Raw genomic sequence first — 16,670 nt, forward strand, 5'->3', positions numbered from 1 at the left:
AAAACCATGGAAAGGTCTGTGGGGCCTGGTTGTGGGTAGGGGATGTAGTTCCGGCGCACTGTGCATGACAGCTAAGGAAAGAATGTAAACGAATGGGGCTCTCTTCGCATGTTCCTGGCGCTACCTCGCAGTTAACAAGGAAAACGGCACTCATATATATATATAAATATTATCCCTGGGGATGGGGGAGAAAGAATACTTCCCACGTATTCCCTGCGTGTCGTAGAAGGCGACTAAAAGGGGAGGAAGTCGGGGGCTGGAAATCCTCCCCTCTAGTTTCTTTTTTTTCAATTTTCCAAAAAAAAAAAAGGAACAGAGAAGGGAGCCAGGTGAAGATATTCCCTCAAAGGCCCAGTCCTCTGTTCTTAACGCTACCTCGCTAACGCGGGAAATGGCGAAATTTGAAAGAAAAAGAAATATATATAGATATATATATATATATATATATATATATATATATATATATATATATATATATATATATATATATATATATGACAGATTCAAAATACATGCTATAAGAGCACGTGTTTCAGTAATAATGCATTAGAGACGTGAGAGAGTAAATATTAAATGCAAACTTCCTATACGTCTTTTTGGATCCCTCCTAGTGTGTAGTGTCCTTGATGACGTTAATGTTAAGTAAATGCTCCATTTGCGTTGCCATCCCATTTACTTGACGTCTAGACGTACAATTACCGCCAACTAGGACCATGAGCAACCTTTCAGCTCTTATGAGAACAACTGATGGCCATTTCCTGCTGGTTTGGCTCACTTTGGCTACGCTATTATAGAGGCAGAGTCACCGGTGGAGCGTGTTCGTGAGTATCGGCTAAGAACTGCAGAATAGGATTATTGCTACGAAGAAATGTATTCATGATGTTCTGGGGGGAAATGTGGGAATTATGAGACCATTTCATCAGTGTTTATTCAATAATGAATCTGAGGACAGTGGACACACTCTTTTTCCGCTTTGTGTTCGTATTTTGGTCGCTTCATCGGATATTTGTTTGCATCTGTTGTGTCTTGGATACCGTGCTCGATGTTGGTCAGTAATATGTAATCCATGTTACACAGCCATGTTCAGGTGGAAGTTCTTGGCTACCCCGTCGGCTAGGGGGGCCCATCCACGGCTGAAGTATACATGGTATATACATTACCAGTTCAAACTAAGAGTTTTTTTCCGTTTTTTTATGATTTACAAACACTACTGTGTGTGTGTGTGTGTGTGTGTGTGTGTGTGTGTGTGTGTGTGTGTGTGTGGTATGTGAGAGGTATGTGTGAGGTATGTGTGTGTGGGGGGAATGTGTGTGTGTGTTATGTGTGTGTGTGGGGAATGTGTGTGGTATGTGTGTGTGTGTGTGTGTGTGTGTGTGTGTGTGTGTGTGTGTGTGTAAAATGGATAGCAATACCACTATAGCATGTTCCTCTAATCCAACGTGTATGCATACCGAGTTAAGTATTCATCTTTTCCCCGATCATCACACGGTCCTGGCAATAGAAAGATTCACAGCTCTTACTGTAAGTGGAGGAGGTTAGAACAGCCACGGTGGCCGACATTATGAGAGCTCTTCCCATCACCCTCATCTCACCTCATCATGAGGCACCACTCCAGCAAGAGTGGCGTACCTAGGCTACCCACACATCTCGCCTCACACGTATACCTCACAGTAATGCCGCTGCTGGCGTCAGGGCGCTACAACAATGACATGGCAGCGATGCTGCTTTCCCCCTCAGTACACTCTTAGTCTATACAGGGACCAGGAGGGCCGTTGTTAGCGGCAAAAGGAGAAGAAAGAAAAAAAATCAACGAGGATTACGAGGATAATCTGCTTGTATGACACATTCAGACGATAAGAAGTGACTATTGTCTAATACCACATGGGAATAGAGAGCTATTAAATCTTTTTCGTAATATTTTTCGTACAATGGACGGATTTTACCTACTGGTTGCATGCAAGTGTCTTAAGCCAAACTCAAGACCTTCTACGTGGTTCGGAGGTCGGCACACGCAAGCAGGGAGGAGGGAGGGAGAACCCTCACCTTTTCCTTTGACTCAGAGTTAAACAAGGTCCAGGTGGCAGGTCTGGAGTGCAGCAACACGAGTCGTGGAGTCCCAAGGGGATCCACTGCTCTCTTATCTTTCCCCTAACGCGCTCTACGACTGGCATTCGTGTATCTCTTCTTGTTTTTGGTAGACTTATGGACACAGAGTCGCTCGTGCGTTTATACCTGCCGTACGTAATTCAGGTCAACCTGTTCACCGACGGAGTTAATTTACGTGTCATTTGGTTGTGCGTTAACCATGCGTTACGGTCAGTAGCTGAGAAAACAGTCGTCTTTAACTGTACTAAGAGTATCTTCAGCCACAGAAAACCCAAAGGAACCAGCCACAGAGAAGCAAACCTGACTGACCATGCCACATCAAGCACAGACACACGCCTCCGTTGTATTTCGCCACGAATGATAAAATTCTAGTCAACACGTGTGACATTGATATCAATCTACAGAAATATATATATATATATATATATATATATATATATATATATATATATATATATATATATATATATATATATATATGGCGATTTTAGCCCCCGTCGGCTACTTCTTTCCATCCAGCAACCGTAAGCAAAATGATGTTTGTTTTGTTTTCACGACAGATACATTCGTCTCCCTCCTCAAGGACCAGCTGAGCACCCATCCCCTATCCCCGCCACTCCCCCTCCAGACCTCGGTGCTGGCCGCCCCACCCGCGCCCCACACACCCCAAGACAAGGCGCAACAAACGACCAGCCACCAGCCACTAGGCCTACTACTCAAGGCCACAAATTGGATGACCCGCCGCCACCTGCTCCCGCGGATATATTTAAGTGGAGGTCGAGCATTTGACACGGGCAGGATGAAAACATGGACGAGTCTTGGAGGTAACCGAGTCTTGAGAAGTGACGACTTGGGATAATTAGTTTATAACATGGAAATCTGCCACCGGAGGGAGGGTCTACATTTCCTTGCTCAAAATGAACGTCTTTTTTATCTGTGTTAGTCGAGACGACACACGGGTAATTGAATGCCATAATCAGGGCCATTTCATTTGCGATATATATATATATATATATATATATATATATATATATATATATATATATATATATATATATATATACGGGAGCGGGGGGCTGGAAATCCTCCCCTCTCAATTTTTTTTTTTTTAAATTTCCAAAAGAAGGAACAGAGAAGGGGGCCAGGTGAGGATATTCCCTCAGTGGCCCAGTTCTCTGTTCTTAACGCTACCTCGCTAACGCGGGAGATGGCGAATAGTTTGAAAAAAAAAAAAAAAAAAAAAAAAAAAAATATATATATATATATATATATATATATATATATATATATATATATATATATATATATATATATATATATATGATGATGATGACCTGAAAGCCTTCTGGCAAGGAGACAAATGTTTACAGCAGAACCACAGAGACAACGTGAAACAGTTGACATTAAACAATAACGAACCGTGATGAGCACGAAGGCTGTGGGTAACGAATTCACGAACACAAGGCCATCGTTGCTCAAAAAATCAAGCCGGAAAGAAAACGGAAATCATAACCAAGATCACGATAGAGAAATACCCGACTGGCTGACTCAGGGTATGGGAAAGACCAAGTCCTACATCAGACCAACGAGTCGACTCGACTGTTCGCGCTTGTACCGCCTCTCCACGAGAACCATCGCACAGGAGCCACAGCCAGCCATCCAGAAGACCTTCGCCCAAGGAAAAGAAATACAACAGACAAGGAACAAGAGAGCATGATGCCTACAAAAGACCATCAGTACCTTCTTAATATCTACAACACTATTTCAAACACAGGGCAACTTCCTCGTCAATTTAATGACGCCAGAGGGAGCAATGATACGAAAACCAGGAATGTCGAACTCAGACCACAAGAGCCATCGTCCCATCCTCCTCCAGGAAGTTCCTGGTAAAGTCTTTGAAAGAATGATAAACTTCACGTTAGTGGGCCACTTGGAGAGAAACATCCTCTGTAAACCTCCAAAACTAGTGAGCTCTACCTCTGTCATTGCAATCGTAGCAGCAAAAAAAAAAAAAAAAAAATTGTCATCTCCAGAGGGCAAGGAAATAAGGTGCGCAGCGATACACAAACGTATAAGTAAAGGATTTGTCCAAGGTCTGACTGAGGTCATACGATACAGACTGCCTCAGTTAGCCATGCCAGATATAACATAAAGACTTACTGTGTAAGTTCCATACTCAGCGTTAAGCATCAACTCCGTGACGTCACAAGCATCCCCTCTATTAAGCGGGTTCCCACACTATTTATCGTACGTACAGTTGACGTCTCTCCACCAACTGGCAGTGTGTGTGTGTGTGTGTGTGTGTGTGTGTGTGTGTGTGTGTGTGTGTAGGTAACGCCACACGATGAGGAGTTTCAAACAACACGGCCCCACGACACGCTTCTAGCAAAGGCAGAGGTTTCCAGAAATACAAAATCGAAAAAAAAGGACTGAAAACCGAAAACGAACGTAAACCAATTCACCATGGTGGCGCTGGGAAGAACAGAATCATCTGGTATTACTACAACTGGAAACAGGACAACGTATTAGTAGAGGTATGCGATTCTCTGCCATACACCAAGATCGCGAGGTTTGATAATAGATCATATTAACCTAAGAATTACCCACAGGGAAAGTGGCGCTTGACCAGGCTGTATAGATTCTAGCAACTTCAGCAGAGGCAGAAATGACCACTGTTGAAAGCCAAGATGATGATACCTAGTCGTACCTCCACCCCTAAAAGCCACACATCTCGCACCCAAATCTCACATACTGAAGCTACGGATGATCCACAATATGGCTCTAGTATTCTTCACAAACGCAAACACTGAACTACAACATGGACGACTAATAATCAAACCAACTGTCACATGCTTAATGGCAAAGACTTGAAGATAACGATGATACGAACGATAGGTAAAGCCCAGAGCTTGACAGCAGTACAAACGTGGGACGCCCTTGGTTCCAAAGGAGCCTTAGAACACTAAAGCAACCCCCAGCCGTCCGTTGATGTACACAGGTGAACAATACTTCCCTACTTTGTTTTCGTTTACGCAACAAGAAACATCGTCAGTAGACATACACCCAGAGTCAGCAGTTGGTATACATATAAGGCACTAAAAACACGTTTCCAGAATACTTTTGAGACACCATTCGCAAAAACCTACACTACATACCGAAACATATTCTTCAACTCTCTTTTCTTTTTCAAACTTACCTTCCCCTATCCAACCCATTCCCTTTCTTCTTTAAACCACCTTACTTATAAAGAACTACAGCCCTCCCAATTGTTTATCTCTTATTTAACTGGCAGGGACATGGGTATCAACTGGGGTTAAAACACCATGGCTGTGACGGGTCCAGTTAGCCGACAGCTTGCAATTCTCCTCAAGATTGCCTAAGCGTGCCCTCGTCCAAGGTCATGACCCTCACTGACAGCTGTCCAGTCTGCCAGGAAGGGCTGCTAACATACCCCATGCTCATACATACATATAAACACAGCTTAAGGGGACGTATGCACCGGTGAACTATCCCAGAACACGCTCAAACATCGTCCAGCAGTTATACGTACGTACACATCATTAAACGTACGAGTACACAGTTGTACACTAACAATGGTCAGATTGATGTGCACATGTGCACGAGCTCCTAGTTCTACATATGTACAACTACGACACACTGTACAAGTAAACATATGGACCACAGGACTGGCAGAGAAAAAAACACCGCGAGCGGGAGGCAGAACCATCAACACTTTGAGTCGACCCAAAAGACTCTCATTACGCCACCAGTTTGGAGAGCTTCTCGTCCACAACGTATCAACGGGCTAACAACAGACTCCTTCCTGTGCGACTCCCGCCATACACACATGTATTGATAGACGAAACATTCTGTTGAGAAACGTTTGTACTCACCACCAGCTTCGTACCGCAATGGCCGCGGACCATCCACCTCAACACCTCGGGGGTCTTCATCACCGCTTCCGGATATATCGTCCACTCCGTCCTTGATAATCACAACCACTTGACTCGATCGCCATCTTTACTCGCGACTGTTAGGCGGGGTTACGGTATAACCCAGTGGTGTAACGAGGTGTACGCTCCAGTAATACGGTTTATAAACGCTGGTCCCTCTACTTTTCCTCGTTGAGAAGGGCAGTAACGCATCACTTCCTCACCACAACGAAGTCAACACGAGACTGATCACGGCGGGAGTGGTAAGTGGTGAGTGAGTGGTGTGAGTGAGCCACCTCAGCCAGGAGTGGCGGCATAAATCATGCATGTATACAGAGGGAAGAGTACTAATCATTTGGTCAAAACGAAAGACGTCGAAGAGAATGCGCTTGCTAAGGCATAGATGGCGTTGACTATATACATTTTTCGTCTGTATATAAGCACAAGGGTTTTACCCCCGGTATGTGAAGTGCCCAGCCCATGTATTTGCCTGATTATATCATTTCCTGTTTGTTTTGTAATATCTCCCTGTCTGTAAAATATCTATTCATCTAGCTATTCTAGCCTTCTAAAACACACACACACACACACACACACACACACACACACACACACACACACACGCACACACACTAGCAAGTACGTGGATAAGGAAATATATAAAAAAAAACCTGTTCACATCCTCCAGTAAGAAAAATTTAGCACAAATTATATGCTTCTCATTCTTCGTCACCACACGTATAGAAGCGAAAACAACAAACAGAAAATGTCCAGAGGAGGACAGCAAAGACGAATCCAGAATTGAAAGAGCCGAGTTACAGCAGGGATAGGCCACATAGGCCTGAAATCTGCCCATCATAGAAAAAAGAGGGATGAGAGAGAGAGAGAGAGAGAGAGAGAGAGAGAGAGAGAGAGAGAGAGAGAGAGAGAGAGAGAGAGAGAGAGAGAGAGAGAGAGAGAGAGAGAGAGAGAGGAGGTTGACCTAAAACACAACCTGAACATTTCTAAGTTAGGTTAGTGATATAGACAGTTACACTGGTTCTCGAAAGAAACAGTGATAGACCAGCCAAAGGTCATGATGCGACATTAAAGAAGAACCATGATGGAGAGAAAGGTACGGAAGTACTTTCGTAGTATCAGAGAAGTAGAAAATGGGAATAAACAGAATGAGAATATAGTAATCACAGACAAAATGCAAAAGGTTGAAAAGGTTTATGATATTAGAGACAGTACAAAAAATATGGGTGCCAACAAGAGTAAAACTGCCTTCTCATACGGTGCAAATCAGTGATTACAATTAGGTGTGTTGGTAATTAGACTCTAACTTCTGTAGTGTAGCGGTAAACTTCGCTAACCATGATTCAAGCACGGGCCCGCCTGGGTTCGAATCCTGGGCTGGGCAGTCGGCCCTCAGTTAACCCAGCCGATCATCCTTTCCTCGGGAGTGGTCGATAAAAGTCGATAAATGGGTGCCTGGCTTAGGATGGTCTGTGTGTGTGTGTGTGTGTGTGTGTGTGTGTGTGTGTGTGTGTGTGTGTGTGTGTAAAGACATAGCATATATATATATATACACAAGGTTAAGAGACGGGGGCAACACGAGCGTAAAGCTCTCTCCCCGTAACCCACAAACAGTAATCGCACAAACTTTACGCACACAAACAGACGCGCTCACACAAACAAACATATATAAATACACGGAGAGCAAAGACACACACGGGGGAGAGGAAACATCGCAAGTAACTGTGGTGAGGCATGTATGTGGTTTGGGTATGTGGCGCGCGTATGTGGTGAGGGTATTAGGTGAGGTACTGTGTTGAGGATGAGTAATGAGGAAGAATGATGATGAAGTGTGGCAGGCGAATATAATGAGGCGGAGTGGATAGTGGAGGTGTCTTGAAGAGTAGAGAGTGCGGTGAGGGGCCATCGTGAAATAGTGTGGTGAGGGAGTATGGTGAACGTGCCTCGTCAGGGAGTGTGTACGGAAGGGTGTGTCGTGAGGAACCGAAGCTGTGATGAAGGAGTGTGATGAAGGAGTGTGACGCGACATTGTTGACTGAAGGAGCGTGGTGGAGTATTGTATCAGAGGGTTTATATGGAGAGTATTGTGATGGAGAGGCAGTATGATGAGAAGGAACACAGTGAGGGATGAGAGAACATGGTGAGGGTGTGTCGTGAGGAACTGAAGCTGTGATGAAGGAGTGTGATGAAGGAGTGTGAGGCGACATTGTTGACTGAAGGAGCGTGGTGGAGTATTGTATCAGGGGGTTCCTATGGAGAGTATTGTGATGGAGAGGCAGTATGATGAGAAGGAACACAGTGAGGGATGAGAGAACATGGTGAGGGTGTGGTGGTGAGGGAAGAACTGGATGCAGTGTGGTGAGGGAACCTGTTCATGGGAAGGGGTCAGGGAACCTGTTGAAGGGTTGTGGTGTGGGAATCTTCTGAGGATGTATGGTGAAGAAATGGGTTGAAGGAATGTGTTTGAGTACATAGGAAGGAGTGAACCAGTAAACGTGATGGTCCATGATGAGGTCATCTGTTGGAGGGCAATAACAGTATCCTAAGTCTCTGCAGACAGGATAGTCGAGCAAAAGGCACCATCCCATCTACCTCTCCCTCCGGCACAACGACCGGCTGGAAATCATCTGAGAAGGAGACCAATGTAGTATACTGGGGATATACTATCATGGATATTCTATAGGAAAGTGTGACTAGGAATAGTACTCTAATCTGGGGAGGAAGCTCAAATCGGAAAAGAAAAAAGAAAAAAACAAACTAGAATTGCTTTTAAGTGTCTGCATTCTTCCTTCTCGAACAGGTTTGCTGACTGATAACTAACATTACCAAAGCATTTGTTCAGCCCCGTTTTAAAGGTTAGATAAGCCTCGCACTGATAGTATGTGGTGGTCGTGTTTATCACTGCTCTATATTGACAGCTGCAAAAGTTGAATTTCTCTTTACGGTGAAAGAATGTTTCTGTGATATGTTGTCAGAATTATTCATGGCTTTGAAAGCTTTCAACGAATCTCGTCGAGTCTGTATTATTTTTGGGGGAAAAAAAATGATTTTTGGATCTTTGATTCTTTCCCCATAAGGCTTATTTCTGGGAGGCATAATTAGTTTTGTTGCTTGTCTTTGTATTTGTTCCAGTTATTCTCTTCTTCATTGATCAAGTTTTGTCATCAGAATCGAGCAGCGTGTTGTGGAGTGGTGTCTGAATGGAGAGAGAGAGAGAGAGAGAGAGAGAGAGAGAGAGAGAGAGAGGGAGAAAGAGAGAGAGAGAGAGAGAGAGAGAGAGAGAGAGAGAGAGAGAGAGAGAGAGAGAGAGAGAGAGAGAGAGAGAGAGAGAGAGAGAGAGAGAGAGAGAGAGCATGTGATGCGACAGTGTTGCCGTACAGTGCGTTCAAGAAAAGACGGTGAAGAAGAGTGGTGATTTGGTGCAGTAATGGAGTGCATTGTGGGACAGATGATGAGGTCTCATGCTGTGGTGACGAAACGTGATGACGAAGTATAGTGTAACAGTATGAGGAGGGAATGTGATGGGGATTGTGAGGAGGCGTAGTTATGGAGTACGGTGAGAGAGGAGTAAGAGGCTGTGATGAATGTTGTGAGGGTTTGTGTGGTGTGGTAGTCAAGTGTTAGAGTAACCTATGGAAGTGTAGCGCGAGAAAGCTTTTGTGGGATTTACTGAGAAATGTGATGAAGGAGTGTAGTGAGGGAGTGTGATGAGGGTACAGGACGCATAGTGAGAGAGTGCTGAGTGGATGGTAGGTCAAGGAGTGTGGTGAGAGATGCAGTGAGGGTGTGGTGAGGAAATGAAGCTAGTAAGATATGGCGGGAGAGTGTGATGGTAGTGTGTACTGAGGGAATGTGGTATGGGAGAGTGGTGAGGGAATGTGGTGAGTATGGTATGGAACTGTGGTGAGGGAGTGTGATGAGGGAGTGTGGTATTGGACTGTGGTGAGGCAGTGTGGCGAGGGGTTATGGTGAGGGAGTGTGATGAGGGAGTGTGGTGAGGGAGTGTGATGGTGGTAGTGTGGCGAGGGGTTATGGTGAGGGAGTGTGGTGAGGGAGTGTGGTGGTGGTAGTGTAGTGGTGGGAGCGAGTGGTGTGGGAAGAGGGCGCCGGAACAGGGATATACAAACCATCGTATCTGTCGTGTTAAGCATTACAGATGGTCCGAGGGGAATCATGTGCTGGGGCTGTTGAGGGTCGGGGCACCTGACTACTGCTGGGGCTGTTGAGGGACGGGGCACCTGACTACTGCTGGGGCTGTTGAGGGACGGGGCACCTGACTACTGCTGGGGCTGTTGAGGGACGGGGCACCTGACTACTGCTGGGGCTGTTGAGGGTCGGGGCACCTGACTACTGCTGGGGCTGTTGAGGGACGAGGCACGTCAATACTTCTGTCCGTTGCAGGGTGGGCAGCTGACCGGTCTCAGGTTGGTGAGCAAAGGGGCGACTCAGTAGTGCTCAAGCTGATTAGTGGCCTTCCTGGCTCAGGCTGCTGTCCCTTTTCTTTTTTCTTTTTTTTCAACTAGCTCACCTACACCTGGTTTACTGGTGTTCAATGCACAAGACCACTATGTAACCCAGTTCCACACACAACACTTGGCATGCAACTCACACGATTCTGTATTCGCAGTCGATACCGCAGACATAATGTCACATAATGATTATACCACAGACATAATGTCATATAATGATTACACCACAGACATAATGTCACATAATGATTACATTTCTCTTGGTGGTGAATCAGAACGAGCGTCGCCGGCTGAAGACAGCCGAGTGGTTTCGGGGACCTTACTGACCACCACCAGACGCCCGCGACCCACCCTACATATACCGACGCTGCTCTTAGTCTTGACTCTAACACAATCCACACCTGCAGTATGCCCAGTCTTAGTTCCAACCTCTTCTGTGTTGAACACCATCGTTTTCCTTCGTCACCAGATCTTCTCTCTGAAACCAACAGTCCAAGGCTGCCTCTCCTCTTTACGTTTGGATTTTCCAGTTATATTTCTTACCATTGTTTCCATTCTAAGGGCGATAGCAGTGCTTGCTCCAGTACAGAAACACCTGTGGCTCACCCACTCGATCTTGAGAATCTCCTGACTCTCCTCACATCCAGCCGCTTAAACCCACCACGGTTGGGAGATCAAAATATGCAACAAAGGCTGGCTTGGCTCTACTCAGGAGGATGTCGGTGGAGTCGAGGCCATTTCTTTTTCCCTCGTTAACTACAACGAAAAGCGAATATAACATTAAACAAGAGTTCCTCTCCGCCACAGTTGCTTCTCTTAAACCCTCTACCCCTTGCTTACTTCTGAAACCTCCCACTAGACACTTTGGTCAATCTTCTGTCGTGACCTTCGACGCCTATTAAGCATCTGGTAGAGTGTAGCACAAACATGCATGATAAACCCTCTTTGGCTTTCCGGTTTTCTTTGATGCATAACAGCCAATGATGGAGCGAGTTCTCTCTCTCTTTTCCAGTCAAAACTTGTGTCACTCAGGTATCTGTTCCTTCGCCAACGCTCTTTCTTCTCCCTATAAACGATTTGTTATCACCCTCAAACCCTAATCACTCTCACGCCTGCGATTCCACGCCTCTGTGCCTCACCTCACTTTCCTGCCTTGCCTCAACCCGAGATTCCAACATTTTTCCCTCAATAAACATAGCCTCTCTCTTAATAAGGACTTCTGAAGCATCTGTGCGTAGGGAAGCAGTAATATGGTTAACTTCGACGGCGCAAGAAAGTAATCTTTTCTGACAGCGTCACTGGTGAGCCATATGCTGGTGGGTCACTGTTAGTCAAAATGTTGTACATCAATTTCCCAACTTTTCCGGTTATTCCCATCTTTACCATAAAATGCGAAAGATACGAATAACCGGAAGAAAACTGAGAAATGGATATACAACTTTTCAACTAACAGATCACATCTCCAGGGCCTTCACGGCAAAAAGCTCAGTCCCCCAAGGAGCTGTACTTGCACCCCTCCTGTTCCTCATTCGTATAGCTTGACGCTAAGATGAACAACAGTTTCATATCATCCTCTGCAGATGATACAAGAATAAGAATGAAAATCACATGAATAGAAGTAACAGGAAAGCGATAAAGACACATAAACGAAGTCTTTAACTGGGCAACTAAAAAAGACATGCTTTCAAAGAGATAAGTTTCACCTCCTCCGATGTGGCGGAACTGAAGAACTCAGAAGGAACACAGACGGCCGGACGGACACAGACGCCGTCATAATAAACCAATTGAGTAATGTGGAAGACTCGGAGTGATATCATTTATAGACGTAGCCTTTCAGCTAACATAACAATACAAGAAAAGAAACACCATCGATGATAGATATTATTCAGAGCGCCAATTCTTTCACGAACGGATTATTGTTGCATTCTAACATCATCCACCAATGCTGAAGAAACTCTGGAATTCGAATGTGTTCGCAGAGCTACCACAGCCAAGTTTAATGTGGTAAAAAGAACGAAATTACTGAGAACAGTTGAAATCTCTAAGGCTATACTCCCTGGAGCGCAGACAGAAGAGTTATATCATCATTTATTCCTGGAGTATCCAAGAGGATATTGTTCCCAACTTACATTCGGAAATTATTTCCAAGTGGCACGAAAGGCATCGAAGACTTTGCAAAACAGTACCTTCGAGATCTATAGGTGCGATATGCACACACAATATGAGAACACCTTGAATATCTGGGGGAGCCACCAAGGTTCTTCAACGCCTTGCCATCTACCATCAGTAACAGGATGGAAAGCTCAGTAGGGAAGTTTGAGAGTGCACTGGACGGGTACCTACAGAGTGTACCAGACCAGTCAGTAGGCCTGAGGGATGCGGCTTCCAACAGCTTGGTCGACCAACGACTAAATCTAACGGCAAGAGCCCCAGCCCGGGTTACTGGGGGTGAAGACCCCTGAAAACTTCACTAAGTATCACCAGGTATGTTGATGAGTCACTGGTGAACCATATGTTGGTGAGTCACTAGTGAACCATATGTTGGTGAGTCACTAGTGAGCCATATGTTGGTGAGTCATTAGTGAACCATATGTTGGTGAGTCACTGGTGAACCATATGTTGGTGAGTCATTAGTGAACCATATGTTGGTGAGTCACTGGTGAACCATATGTTGGTGAGTCACTGGTGAACCATATGTTGGTGAGTCATTAGTGAACCATATGCTGGTGAGTCACTAGTGAGCCATATGCTGGTGAGTAACTAGTGAGCCATATGCTGGTGAGGTTACTCTTATATTCAAAGAGAGGGAAGCCGTGAGATACCTGGCAATTACCGTCCTATTAGCCTCACATCAATTAGTAAACATTTTTACAGCTGATCATTTGAGAGGAAATATCAGCTTACCTTGAACAACGCGCGTCTGATCAATAACGCGGGGCTTGGGGTTTTAGAGGGCATATATCATTCAGTATTATTCAGTACTCCCGACGAGACTAAAGCAATAGATTTTATGTTTCCGGACTTCAAAAACATTCCCCAAAGTAAAACTGAAGCATGAAGTTCAGGCCTTGGGGATTACTGGTTGCATAGGAAACTGGACACAGAAGCCTGGTGACGTGATAGGAAGCAGAGAGTCGTAATAACTTGGGGAATCATCACCGTGGTCACCCTATTACTCATGGGGTCCTCCAGGGGTTTGTCTTAGGGCCTCTGCTTTTCATCATTTGTGTTGATGATATTGATGGTGGGCCAAACGATCTTGTGTCGTGATTTGCAAACCACACACAGATCGGCAATGCGATATTAGTTGAAGAAGATAGGCCGAGATTACAAGATGATCATGATAGAATAGATGAGAGGTCCAGAGAATGGCAAATGCCATTAAACGTTAAGAAATGGCACCTGCTGCAGGTAAGGAACCTCAACAAGAAATTCAGTTACGAACTGATGGGCCACAAGACAAATTACCCTTGTGTGAGGGATCTAGGGAGCACTGTCTCCAACCATTGCAAATCTCTCAGAATTGTAACGAAGCTGCCAAGAAAGCGAACAGGACGTTAGGATTTATTGACAAAAATTCTATAAACAAAAGCAAGGCTGTGACATTGCCAGAATACCTAAGTAGTAGTCAGACCCACACCTTGGATCTGCAAGCATTGCAGTTCTGGAGGCCTCACTTAGGCAAGGAGATTCTTAAATTGGAAGGTGTGCAGCGAAGAAGAACTAAATTGATTTCATTTTTGCATAGCAAAACATATGAAGAGAGACTACAGGAAATGAATTCGTTCTCTCTAAGCAAGAGGCGTTTGCAAGGGAAGTTAACAAAATATTTCAAAACACTAAAGGTTTCAAACAACGTCAATATTGAAAATTTCTTTGCAGTTGCGCCAGTACTACCAACGAGAGGACTGGACTAAAACTTAAGAGTTCACTGAGGCAATCTGGATTGTACAAAATAATTCTTCACTAAAGACATTACTGACGCGGGGAATAAACTCACAGGACACATTTTTTCAGAGCAAAACTATTGATATCTTCAAAATCAGGCTTGATCATGACGTGTCACTTACCAGTATTGTATAATTCTTAAATCAATCATCATTAAGTAAGAGTATATCATGCTACCTTCTCACCCACTAATTTCGCCCTGGCCATGCTGCAATAACTTCCTAAACATTGATTAATCCGTGTCGCCTGGTTTAAGGGAACGAAAAAAAGAAACACTGCATCATCCTTCCAAATCAGGAATAATACAGACATTGTAAGTCGCGAGGCTGGAGTTGAAAGTTTATCCATACTATTGCCTTTGTGACAAAAGATGAAGGGATGCATGTCGTTATTCTCCCTTATGACCTTCCTATATATGGTTTCCTTCGTTGATTATATGATTATTAAATCTGCAAGGTATTTTTCCTACCTGTTTCCCGTCCGGCGTGTTGCCGGAGGGAGTGGAGGGTGGGTGTCGAGCCTCTGATTTGCTATCCTTTGTAGCCGCAGGGAGTGGAGGGTGGGTGTCGAACCTTTGCTTTGCTATCCTTTGTTGCTAGAGGGAGTGGAGGGTGGGTGTCGAACCTTTGATTTCCTATCCTTTGTTGCCGGAGGGAGTGGAAGGTGGGTGTCGAACCTTTGCTTTACTATCATTTGTTGCCGGAGGGAGTGGAGGGTAGGTGTCGAACCTTTGCTTTGTTATCATTTGCTGCCGGGGGGAGTGGAGGGTAGGAGTCGAACCTTTGATTTGCTATCCTTTGTTGCCGGAGGGAGTGGAGGGTGGGTGTCGAGCCTTTGATTTGCTATCCTTTTCCCTCTATTAATTCAAAGGAAACTGCATCTCTTTCAGTAGCGTTAAGGCCAGACTACCTCGCTTGGACCTTGGGACGACGTGGACTCTGTAACTCACGATACGTTCCCGCGATATAAACGACTAGGCCTTTTACCTGATGCCTTAGGGCCAAGGGCGATGGTCATGTCACCATCACTAAGGGTGGTACTGTCCTTCGCAAGGGCTGTGCCACTGTTCTCAAGGATCGAACCTTCGTATTCGGGACAACCAATGTTTGGACACTGTGTCTCGAAAATATAGGACTAGTGATTCATAGCAGACGACACTTTTATCAACTCCCTCATATCATACTCAGAAAACTGGTCAGTTGGATCACTTCTCTTCATAAATGATTAAATCATATAATTTAGAGCACAGGTAATATTGGACTTCAAATTTTATTTTCAGAGTTTAGTAAAGCGAAACACCACACGAGAGCCCTCAAGACGCTGTGGGTGGGTCGGAACACTGCCAGTGACCCGGATTTAACAAATTATGTACGTGTGGTGTTGGTGGTACGATAAGCCGATATTTGTTTTTGTGCCATTATCGATAAGAAAGTGGAGCCAGCTTTACACAACAATGCTAACAGTCTGATTCTGTCTTGTGGTTTGATAAAAGGAACTTATTTCCTCTATCCGACATCAGTCTGATCATCTTTCATAGACACTAAACAAACTAGAGAGTTCAGAATAATCACAGGCTACTTAGCAACCACAAACACCAAGCATCTATCCAACGAATGTAAGATTATTCCGCTCCAACCCCGCGTCAACATGCTTGGCACCCAATTCTTTGCAACAACTCTTGACGCTCCCAGCCAAACCACTCAATACCCATCTATCATATTCGCCGTTTCCCGCACTTGCGAGGTAGCGTTAAGAACAGAGGACTGAGCCTTTGAGGGAATATCCTCATTTGGCACCATTCTCTGTTCCTTTCTTTTTGGAAAAGCAAAAAATGAGAGGCGAGGATTTCCAGATTCCTATTCCCTCTCCTTTTAGTCGCCTTCTACGACACGCAGGGAATACGTGGGCAGTATTCTTTCTCCTCTATCACCAGGGATAATATATATATATATAAATATATATATATATATATATATATATATATATATATATATATATATATATATATATATATATATATATATATACCAAACTGAAATTACGACTGGCCAGAATTCAGATAACAAAAGAAATAAGATACATGATTAAGTCGTGGAGACCAGCTAACATGGCTTGAGTAAAGGTTGTGGTAATGGTTGAGGACCGACAGTAAAAAGGAAGAGAATGGCTTGTGGTAGAGCCAGGGAGGAAATGCCGC

The 16,670-nt window shown here is 44.6% G+C and overlaps 1 protein-coding gene across 4 annotated transcripts in view; it reads right to left on the reverse strand.

The window, feature by feature from the left end:
- The window catches only part of LOC139745835 (protein RCC2 homolog), a 332,889-nt gene extending 326,634 nt beyond the window's left edge, over window positions 1-6,255 (reverse strand). For 2 of the 4 annotated variants that reach the window (XR_011711990.1, XR_011711989.1), the window contains exon 1: window positions 6,000-6,255. The gene's annotated coding sequence lies outside the window, so the exon portion shown is untranslated. The remainder of the gene's footprint in view (window positions 1-5,999) is intronic. The other 2 variants (XR_011711986.1, XM_071656433.1) reach the window with 1 other exon arrangement.
- Between the last annotated feature and the right edge of the window lie 10,415 nt (window positions 6,256-16,670).

This window comes from Panulirus ornatus, chromosome 4 (genome assembly GCF_036320965.1).
Source record: "Panulirus ornatus isolate Po-2019 chromosome 4, ASM3632096v1, whole genome shotgun sequence".
Lineage (NCBI taxonomy): Eukaryota > Metazoa > Arthropoda > Malacostraca > Decapoda > Palinuridae > Panulirus > Panulirus ornatus.